This window comes from Rhamphochromis longiceps, linkage group LG10 (assembly GCF_057381845.1).
Source record: "Rhamphochromis longiceps isolate RC_006_pf linkage group LG10, R_longiceps_female_GT1.1, whole genome shotgun sequence".
Taxonomy (NCBI): Eukaryota; Metazoa; Chordata; class Actinopteri; order Cichliformes; family Cichlidae; genus Rhamphochromis; species Rhamphochromis longiceps.
Genome location: NC_140566.1, coordinates 4,622,844 through 4,634,982, shown reverse-complemented (window position 1 = coordinate 4,634,982; position 12,139 = coordinate 4,622,844).

Genomic DNA, 12,139 nt, shown 5'->3' with positions numbered 1-12,139 from the left:
ATGAAAAAATGTCGCCGGTGACTGAAACTTTTACAGGAGAAGCATTTCCCACAAAGCCTTGAATGAATTATAGTGACAGAAAGAAAGAAAGAAAGAAAGAAAGAAAGAAAGAAAGAAAGAAAGAAAGAAAGAAAGAAAGAGCAACAACTACTAAACAGAATTTTTACACGTTCATTGCACATTTGTAGGAATGTTTAAATATTTACTTTTTATTAATTACTTTTCATTTTATCTTTATTTTTAAAATCACTGTGCACTGGCAGACCGGGGAGGTGGTCCCCATCTTTAAGAAGGGGGACCGGAGGGTGTGTTCCAACTAAAGGGGGATCACACTCCTCAGCCTCCCTGGGAAAGTCTATGCCAGGGTGCTGGAAAGGAGAGTTCGTCCGCTAGTAGAAACCCTGAAGACCAAACCGCTGTTGACTTAGCATGATCTGTTCTCGTACCTTGTCTGTAAAGTCAGCGCATACACGGCGCACCAATTTCGCCGTTATAAATCTCTGGAGGCGCACATCCAATTCACCAAGGACTGGGTGCAATTGTGAGTACGCCGTCATTCAAACCAAGTGAAGTCAGCTTGAGTACTACGAGTAAAATGCGTTTGATTTCCCTCCGAACATTCAGATTAGTGCAGCATAAATTCATTCATGAGGGGAAATTACAGTGAGAACATGTGGAAGCTCTGTTAGATGGATGCCATAGTGAGTTCAGTGCACTGATGTGACATTGTCCTGAAGGATTTAGTTATTCTCTATGGTTAATGAAATTACACTAATTAATTCATATTTATTATAAATAATCCTAATTACACATCTTGCTTCCGTGTTTGTGTGCTGTGTCACTAAATACATTTTAGTGACACATTTTATTTTAGTTTTATACATTGATTAATGACCTGCAGAATCGCCTGCAGGTCCCTCTGTTGTCAGCATGAAGCTGTAAACATTCATTCTTTGAATCTCCACTGGAGAAAATCTACATGTATACAGAGGGAATGCAATCCACGCTTCCCGACACATGTTTCTACTGTATATCCTGACCATTTACTATTTCCTTCCCACCCATATCTGGTGTATTTGGAATAAAATATTCTCATCTACTTCATATTTCATTATATTTTTATTCTACTAAGTTTCTTCTCAGAATATGATAATATAAAAAAAATTACTGAACATAAAATGATTTGTTTATTATAGTAAATTGATCTATTATAGTAGAATATAGTAAATGATAGTAAATTAAACTAATCTATAGATGCAGAAAAACTAGATCCTCAGTTACTGAAAAGGTTATCTAAGAAATCTAAGGTACTGGAGAAAGAGATTTCAGTTTCATTTTACTTAATGTATTTTATGAGTATCATTATTATGCTTTAACAGAGAAAGCACATTTAAAAGCACTAAAACTGAGCAACTCTGTCGCAAACGTTGAGCAATACACTCTCTGGATCATCTCGAAACCTGGGTTTGAATTAAAAGATCCCTGGGTAAGGTAATGGCTACCTTTTCTGCAGACAGAGATAACACTTGCGTCCGTGTTGTCTATGTTTTTTGTGGCGTTCCTCAGGGCTCGGTTCGCTTTTATTTTCAGTGATATGCTGCTACTCAGCCAGTTCTTTTACCGTATGGGCGTGCTGCCCCTAGTTAAAATATTATACTCATATTTCTAGGAATACAGGACTATTGCAGTTCTTAAAGCATAGACAGACAAAATGAGAGCATTTTGCTTATTTTTTTAAGGGGGATGGACGTTAAAATAGATATTTAGCCATAACACTACAATATATTCCCCACAAATCAAAGTCCAACATTTTCTTTATTTAGTTTTAATCAGGAAACAAAAACCAGGAGTAAAAATAATAATCTATTGCTCCTAAAACAGTAACAGTTATAATATTCATCTAGCATTGCATATAGTATTTTTACAACTGCAAGCACTGCTGGAAATGTTGCCTCACACACTCAGTTAGGTATGCTTATGTCCACATCACTATCCAGCAACATTTGTCACCAACAAATGGACACAGCTGGAATGAAGACAGAAACAGCTGCTAACATTTTTCCATCCTTTTTTCCTAGAATTCTATGATTTCTTCCAAAATCATGCTCACATTCCCACTGCTACCTGTTTTTGTAATTACAGTGGGGCCAGTGAGAGCCAGAGATTTTCCTTGTTTGAGGTGACCAAATACTTATTTTCCACCCTGATTTACGAATAAATTCTTTACAAATCCTACCATGTGGATTCATGGATTTTTTTTTCACATTCTGTCTCTCACAGTTGAAGTGTACCTCTGGTGCAAATTACTGACCTCTGTCATCATTTTAGGTGGGGGAACTTGCACAATCGGTGGCTGACTAAATACTTTTTTGCCCCACTGTATATGCTTTGTTCAATTGTCACCATGTAATGTATTATGATAAAGTCAGGCACAGGCTGTTTGCAGAAGTGGTTAAAGGATAGGTTAACAAATCGTTAGAAGTACCGAACAAAGTGATGGTAATTTATATGAGAATACTTTTACAGATATATGCTGATTAATGATTAATTGATTATCTGCCATTACTACCTCCTGCCATGCAGATGAAAAACAAAACACTTTCTGTGTGATAACTGAAAGTGTTTTGTAATAACTGTCTTTTTTTGTACCTGATTTTCACTTACAGCACAGAGGCATATCTGACTGGAAGAACGCTGTGTACAGTGGTTGTGTGACTGGAGGAGCTATTGGCTTTTGCGGTATGTAACTTACTTTATTAACTTACATTACAGCAAATTTATGCATTTTGTCCACGTGTTTATTTTTCTGTTTTGCAGCTGGTCTGAAGGCTGGTGTTTATTCTCTGCTGCAATTAAACATGACTTGCAGTGAAGCTCTATGGAGTGGCTCGATGGACAAAAACATAAATATTACACATGTGGCCCAGAGAAAGAAGACTCGCGTTGTGAGTTTGCTAACCCTGATGTTTCCCTGCACATCAAAGATTGCTGTTAAAGCAGAATTGAAGTGTACTGTTCAAACACAGGGATTTTAAGTGGCACCATAGTGGGTTAAAACAAACAAACAAACATAAAAAAAAGACATGTCGGTTTTTCCTGTGACTTTCATATTGTGGACAGTTAGAGCAAGGAATGCCAATTTCTCATGGTGAATCTTCAAAGACAGAGCAGAGTGGGTCTGCTTCAGTGGCGCACTGATCAGGTAATGAAAGCTGAACTTGTGTGAATTTCACTCTGGGTCAAAACTCAGATGAGCAATGTTCTGCCTGTAAAACATTGATTTGATGTGTAAGTAACTAATCCACACCAGGATTATTTATAATAAAAGAATTTTTTTTAAAATTGTGGATTTACTACTTTTCCTTGATTATTAAAGGACTACAACACCCAAACTAGTCATTACCTTTGCTTTAATTTTTCCTTTTTTTATTATAGCGATAGTCTTCAGGAAAAGTTCTCCAGGCTTCTTGAAGGACATTCAATTCAATTCAATTCAATTCAATTCAATTCAATTTTATTTATATTGCACCAAATCACAACAACAGTCGCCTCACAGAGCTTTATATTGTACAGTAGATCGTACAATAATAGATACAGAGAAAAACCCAACAATCAACAATATGACCCCCTATGAGCAAGCACTTTGGCAACAGTGGGAAGGAAAAACTCCCTTTTAACAGGAAGAAACCTCCGGCAGAACCAGGCTCAGGGAGGGGCGGTCATCTGCTGCGACCGGTTGGGGTGAGAAGGAAGACAGGATAAAGACATGCATTCAAAGCTCTTCTTTTGGATGTTGGCTGCCTTTCCTTCCCTTCTCTGTCAAGATGATCCCACTATTCACTAATGTTGAGGTCCAGGGTTTGGGGAGGCCAATACACAACTGATAGCATTCCATAATGTGTTTTTCTATTTGAAGATGGTGGTGTTGTAAATGCTATTGTATAATTACGTTAGCACAATGGTGATAGGAAGTAGGGGTGGGTTTTAATAATCGATTCATCGATTAAAATCGATTCTGGATTGGATAACGTGACATTGATTCATTAAAATCCTGAATCGATTTTTTTATATAAATGTATTTTGCCCAAAATTCCAGAATCTCAGGTGAAACGTCACAAAATTTTGACGACCACCAAACATTTAAAACAGTAAATGAGAGCAGGAACACGGCTTCTGCACAAAGACGTAAACACAAAGCGGACCGCGGATCAGAATCAGTGAGATGTGGCCTTTCTCACCCGACCGCACGGACACGGTCGGGGCTGAAAGCTGACAGCTCGCTGATTCTGATGTTTCGGCGGGTCCGCGCTTTGTGTTTACGCCTTTTTTGCACTGATTCTAAAGCTGTTAGTTTGATCTCTCTCCAAACAATATTGACCAAACCAGCAGCAGCAACCCTGTTCGAACATAAGAGTGTCCATAAGTGCACGTGGCACCAGGACGCTCTAGGCCGTAGAGTGATGTAGGACACATGTAGCTTTGGAAGATGGGTGCAACATTGACTGTCCAGCTCAGCTCAAAATTCAGTGTTTAGACATTTTCCTAGCTCTCCCATCTTCTTCTTCTTCATCCTCCTCCTCCCTTGGTCTCCTCCTCGAACCGCCTGGTACTGGGTTGGGGGGCAATAGCACAGGAGCATCCTGGCCATTGTCTCCATCGTCATCTGTGTCACTATCAGGAACACTTTCAGTGTCGCTCTCAGATCCCTCATCTTCCCACCACCTGATTTCATCAATAATTGGATCTTCTTCTGCTCCATTATTGTACACGGGTTGTTCTATTTCTAGAGGTGGATTTCTTTCTGTGTAATCTCCTGCTCCCATCTCTGCTCTATTAATGACCAATGGTCGTTCTATCTGTTGGGGTGGATTTCTTTCTATGTTATCTCCTACTCCCATCTCTGCTCCATTAATGACCAAGGGTTGTTCTATTTGTTGGGGTAGATTTCTTTCAATGCCATCGCCTACTCCCATCTCTGCTCTAAAATTTTCCCAGGGTCCTGCTATTTCCTGGGGAGGATTTATTTCGATGCCTCCTACCGGAACATCAACTGCCTCCTCTTGTTGTGGCAGTTGATTATCAACTAAACCACGCAACTGATTGATTTCAATCCAGGGGAACATCCTGTCAACTGCTCTAAGATTTCCCTGTTGCAGCAGTGCCAAAAGCAGCTCATTGACTGCTAGTCCTACACCAACATGGTTTTGTTCACCATCGTCATGGTTTTGTGAGCCGTCTCCTCTATCCATTTTTTGAAAACAGTCTGCTTTAATAGACTGGAGGAAACTGGTCGGTACAGCTGTCAAACTTTAGCTGATTGGTACAGAACTTTTAAAATGTCCTTGAAAAAGAGTTTAAATCTCTTTAGGAAACTGTTTAAAAACACGACGCAAATGTGAACTAATCGCAACTGATTGCTGTGAGGAACACTGCGAACTAACGGCTATTTAAGGATTTTCAGATCAAAGTCAAGATTTTGATTGGTTGTGCTTTGAGCTGACTTTTGTGACGTCATCGAATTTGGTTCATTGTGATGACGGTCAACGTTCTGCTGATGAAAAAATGTCGCCGGTGACTGAAACTTTTACAGGAGAAGCATTTCCCACAAAGCCTTGAATGAATTATAGAGACAGAAAGAAAGAAAGAAAGAAAGAAAGAAAGAAAGAAAGAAAGAAAGAGCAACAACTACTAAACAGAATTTTTACACGTTCATTGCACATTTGTAGGAATGTTTAAATATTTACTTTTTATTAATTACTTTTCATTTTATCTTTATTTTTAAAATCACTGTGCACTGGCAGACCGGGGAGGTGGTCCCCATCTTTAAGAAGGGGGACCGGAGGGTGTGTTCCAACTAAAGGGGGATCACACTCCTCAGCCTCCCTGGGAAAGTCTATGCCAGGGTGCTGGAAAGGAGAGTTCGTCCGCTAGTAGAAACCCTGAAGACCAAACCGCTGTTGACTTAGCATGATCTGTTCTCGTACCTTGTCTGTAAAGTCAGCGCATACACGGCGCACCAATTTCGCCGTTATAAATCTCTGGAGGCGCACATCCAATTCACCAAGGACTGGGTGCAATTGTGAGTACGCCGTCATTCAAACCAAGTGAAGTCAGCTTGAGTACTACGAGTAAAATGCGTTTGATTTCCCTCCGAACATTCAGATTAGTGCAGCATAAATTCATTCATGAGGGGAAATTACAGTGAGAACATGTGGAAGCTCTGTTAGATGGATGCCATAGTGAGTTCAGTGCACTGATGTGACATTGTCCTGAAGGATTTAGTTATTCTCTATGGTTAATGAAATTACACTAATTAATTCATATTTATTATAAATAATCCTAATTACACATCTTGCTTCCGTGTTTGTGTGCTGTGTCACTAAATACATTTTAGTGACACATTTTATTTTAGTTTTATACATTGATTAATGACCTGCAGAATCGCCTGCAGGTCCCTCTGTTGTCAGCATGAAGCTGTAAACATTCATTCTTTGAATCTCCACTGGAGAAAATCTACATGTATACAGAGGGAATGCAATCCACGCTTCCCGACACATGTTTCTACTGTATATCCTGACCATTTACTATTTCCTTCCCACCCATATCTGGTGTATTTGGAATAAAATATTCTCATCTACTTCATATTTCATTATATTTTTATTCTACTAAGTTTCTTCTCAGAATATGATAATATAAAAAAATTACTGAACATAAAATGATTTGTTTATTATAGTAAATTGATCTATTATAGTAGAATATAGTAAATGATAGTAAATTAAACTAATCTATAGATGCAGAAAAACTAGATCCTCAGTTACTGAAAAGGTTATCTAAGAAATCTAAGGTACTGGAGAAAGAGATTTCAGTTTCATTTTACTTAATGTATTTTATGAGTATCATTATTATGCTTTAACAGAGAAAGCACATTTAAAAGCACTAAAACTGAGCAACTCTGTCGCAAACGTTGAGCAATACACTCTCTGGATCATCTCGAAACCTGGGTTTGAATTAAAAGATCCCTGGGTAAGGTAATGGCTACCTTTTCTGCAGACAGAGATAACACTTGCGTCCGTGTTGTCTATGTTTTTTGTGGCGTTCCTCAGGGCTCGGTTCGCTTTTATTTTCAGTGATATGCTGCTACTCAGCCAGTTCTTTTACCGTATGGGCGTGCTGCCCCTAGTTAAAATATTATACTCATATTTCTAGGAATACAGGACTATTGCAGTTCTTAAAGCATAGACAGACAAAATGAGAGCATTTTGCTTATTTTTTTAAGGGGGATGGACGTTAAAATAGATATTTAGCCATAACACTACAATATATTCCCCACAAATCAAAGTCCAACATTTTCTTTATTTAGTTTTAATCAGGAAACAAAAAACAGGAGTAAAAATAATAATCTATTGCTCCTAAAACAGTAACAGTTATAATATTCATCTAGCATTGCATATAGTATTTTTACAACTGCAAGCACTGCTGGAAATGTTGCCTCACACACTCAGTTAGGTATGCTTATGTCCACATCACTATCCAGCAACATTTGTCACCAACAAATGGACACAGCTGGAATGAAGACAGAAACAGCTGCTAACATTTTTCCATCCTTTTTTCCTAGAATTCTATGATTTCTTCCAAAATCATGCTCACATTCCCACTGCTACCTGATTTTGTAATTACAGTGGGGCCAGTGAGAGCCAGAGATTTTCCTTGTTTGAGGTGACCAAATACTTATTTTCCACCCTGATTTACGAATAAATTCTTTACAAATCCTACCATGTGGATTCATGGATTTTTTTTTCACATTCTGTCTCTCACAGTTGAAGTGTACCTCTGGTGCAAATTACTGACCTCTGTCATCATTTTAGGTGGGGGAACTTGCACAATCGGTGGCTGACTAAATACTTTTTTGCCCCACTGTATATGCTTTGTTCAATTGTCACCATGTAATGTATTATGATAAAGTCAGGCACAGGCTGTTTGCAGAAGTGGTTAAAGGATAGGTTAACAAATCGTTAGAAGTACCGAACAAAGTGATGGTAATTTATATGAGAATACTTTTACAGATATATGCTGATTAATGATTAATTGATTATCTGCCATTACTACCTCCTGCCATGCAGATGAAAAACAAAACACTTTCTGTGTGATAACTGAAAGTGTTTTGTAATAACTGTCTTTTTTTGTACCTGATTTTCACTTACAGCACAGAGGCATATCTGACTGGAAGAACGCTGTGTACAGTGGTTGTGTGACTGGAGGAGCTATTGGCTTTTGCGGTATGTAACTTACTTTATTAACTTACATTACAGCAAATTTATGCATTTTGTCCACGTGTTTATTTTTCTGTTTTGCAGCTGGTCTGAAGGCTGGTGTTTATTCTCTGCTGCAATTAAACATGACTTGCAGTGAAGCTCTATGGAGTGGCTCGATGGACAAAAACATAAATATTACACATGTGGCCCAGAGAAAGAAGACTCGCGTTGTGAGTTTGCTAACCCTGATGTTTCCCTGCACATCAAGGATTGCTGTTAAAGCAGAATTGAAGTGTACTGTTCAAACACAGGGATTTTAAGTGGCACCATAGTGGGTTAAAACAAACAAACAAACATAAAAAAAAGACATGTCGGTTTTTCCTGTGACTTTCATATTGTGGACAGTTAGAGCAAGGAATGCCAATTTCTCATGGTGAATCTTCAAAGACAGAGCAGAGTGGGTCTGCTTCAGTGGCGCACTGATCAGGTAATGAAAGCTGAACTTGTGTGAATTTCACTCTGGGTCTGTAAAAACTCAGATGAGCAATGTTCTGCCTGTAAAACATTGGTTTGATGTGTAAGTAACTAATCCACACCAGGATTATTTATAATAAAAGAATTTTTTTTAAAATTGTGGATTTACTACTTTTCCTTGATTATTAAAGGACTACAACACCCAAACTAGTCATTACCTTTGCTTTAATTTTTCCTTTTTTTATTATAGCGATAGTCTTCAGGAAAAGTTCTCCAGGCTTCTTGAAGGACATTCAATTCAATTCAATTCAATTCAATTCAATTCAATTTTATTTATATTGCACCAAATCACAACAACAGTCGCCTCACAGAGCTTTATATTGTACAGTAGATCGTACAATAATAGATACAGAGAAAAACCCAACAATCAACAATATGACCCCCTATGAGCAAGCACTTTGGCAACAGTGGGAAGGAAAAACTCCCTTTTAACAGGAAGAAACCTCCGGCAGAACCAGGCTCAGGGAGGGGCGGTCATCTGCTGCGACCGGTTGGGGTGAGAAGGAAGACAGGATAAAGACATGCATTCAAAGCTCTTCTTTTGGATGTTGGCTGCCTTTCCTTCCCTTCTCTGTCAAGATGATCCCACTATTCACTAATGTTGAGGTCCAGGGTTTGGGGAGGCCAATACACAACTGATAGCATTCCATAATGTGTTTTTCTATTTGAAGATGGTGGTGTTGTAAATGCTATTGTATAATTACGTTAGCACAATGGTGATAGGAAGTAGGGGTGGGTTTTAATAATCGATTAAAATCGATTCTGGATTGGATAACGTGACATTGATTCATTAAAATCCTGAATCGATTTTTTTATATAAATGTATTTTGCCCAAAATTCCAGAATCTCAGGTGAAACGTCACAAAATTTTGACGACCACCAAACATTTAAAACAGTAAATGAGAGCAGGAACACGGCTTCTGCACAAAGACGTAAACACAAAGCGGACCGCGGATCAGAATCAGTGAGATGTGGCCTTTCTCACCCGACCGCACGGACACGGTCGTGGCTGAAAGCTGACAGCTCGCTGATTCTGATGTTTCGGCGGGTCCGCGCTTTGTGTTTACGTCTTTTTTGCACTGATTCTAAAGCTGTTAGTTTGATCTCTCTCCAAACAATATTGACCAAACCAGCAGCAGCAACCCTGTTCGAACATAAGAGTGTCCATAAGTGCACGTGGCACCAGGACGCTCTAGGCCGTAGAGTGATGTAGGACACATGTAGCTTTGGAAGATGGGTGCAACATTGACTGTCCAGCTCAGCTCAAAATTCAGTGTTTAGACATTTTCCTAGCTCTCCCATCTTCTTCTTCTTCTTCATCCTCCTCCTCCCTTGGTCTCCTCCTCGAACCGCCTGGTACTGGGTTGGGGGGCAATAGCACAGGAGCATCCTGGCCATTGTCTCCATCGTCATCTGTGTCACTATCAGGAACACTTTCAGTGTCGCTCTCAGATCCCTCATCTTCCCACCACCTGATTTCATCAATAATTGGATCTTCTTCTGCTCCATTATTGTACACGGGTTGTTCTATTTCTAGAGGTGGATTTCTTTCTGTGTAATCTCCTGCTCCCATCTCTGCTCTATTAATGACCAATGGTCGTTCTATCTGTTGGGGTGGATTTCTTTCTATGTTATCTCCTACTCCCATCTCTGCTCCATTAATGACCAAGGGTTGTTCTATTTGTTGGGGTAGATTTCTTTCAATGCCATCGCCTACTCCCATCTCTGCTCTAAAATTTTCCCAGGGTCCTGCTATTTCCTGGGGAGGATTTATTTCGATGCCTCCTGCCGGAACATCAACTGCCTCCTCTTGTTGTGGCAGTTGATTATCAACTAAACCACGCAACTGATTGATTTCAATCCAGGGGAACATCCTGTCAACTGCTCTAAGATTTCCCTGTTGCAGCAGTGCCAAAAGCAGCTCATTGACTGCTAGTCCTACACCAACATGGTTTTGTTCACCATCGTCATGGTTTTGTGAGCCGTCTCCTCTATCCATTTTTTGAAAACAGTCTGCTTTAATAGACTGGAGGAAACTGGTCGGTACAGCTGTCAAACTTTAGCTGATTGGTACAGAACTTTTAAAATGTCCTTGAAAAAGAGTTTAAATCTCTTTAGGAAACTGTTTAAAAACACGACGCAAATGTGAACTAATCGCAACTGATTGCTGTGAGGAACACTGCGAACTAACGGCTATTTAAGGATTTTCAGATCAAAGTCAAGATTTTGATTGGTTGTGGTTTGAGCTGACTTTTGTGACGTCATCGAATTTGGTTCATTGTGATGACGGTCAACGTTCTGCTGATGAAAAAATGTCGCCGGTGACTGAAACTTTTACAGGAGAAGCATTTCCCACAAAGCCTTGAATGAATTATAGTGACAGAAAGAAAGAAAGAAAGAAAGAAAGAAAGAAAGAAAGAGCAACAACTACTAAACAGAATTTTTACACGTTCATTGCACATTTGTAGGAATGTTTAAATATTTACTTTTTATTAATTACTTTTCATTTTATCTTTATTTTTAAAATCACTGTGCACTGGCAGACCGGGGAGGTGGTCCCCATCTTTAAGAAGGGGGACCGGAGGGTGTGTTCCAACTAAAGGGGGATCACACTCCTCAGCCTCCCTGGGAAAGTCTATGCCAGGGTGCTGGAAAGGAGAGTTCGTCCGCTAGTAGAAACCCTGAAGACCAAACCGCTGTTGACTTAGCATGATCTGTTCTCGTACCTTGTCTGTAAAGTCAGCGCATACACGGCGCACCAATTTCGCCGTTATAAATCTCTGGAGGCGCACATCCAATTCACCAAGGACTGGGTGCAATTGTGAGTACGCCGTCATTCAAACCAAGTGAAGTCAGCTTGAGTACTACGAGTAAAATGCGTTTGATTTCCCTCCGAACATTCAGATTAGTGCAGCATAAATTCATTCATGAGGGGAAATTACAGTGAGAACATGTGGAAGCTCTGTTAGATGGATGCCATAGTGAGTTCAGTGCACTGATGTGACATTGTCCTGAAGGATTTAGTTATTCTCTATGGTTAATGAAATTACACTAATTAATTCATATTTATTATAAATAATCCTAATTACACATCTTGCTTCCGTGTTTGTGTGCTGTGTCACTAAATACATTTTAGTGACACATTTTATTTTAGTTTTATACATTGATTAATGACCTGCAGAATCGCCTGCAGGTCCCTCTGTTGTCAGCATGAAGCTGTAAACATTCATTCTTTGAATCTCCACTGGAGAAAATCTACATGTATACAGAGGGAATGCAATCCACGCTTCCCGACACATGTTTCTACTGTATATCCTGACCATTTACTATTTCCTTCCCACCCATATCTGGTG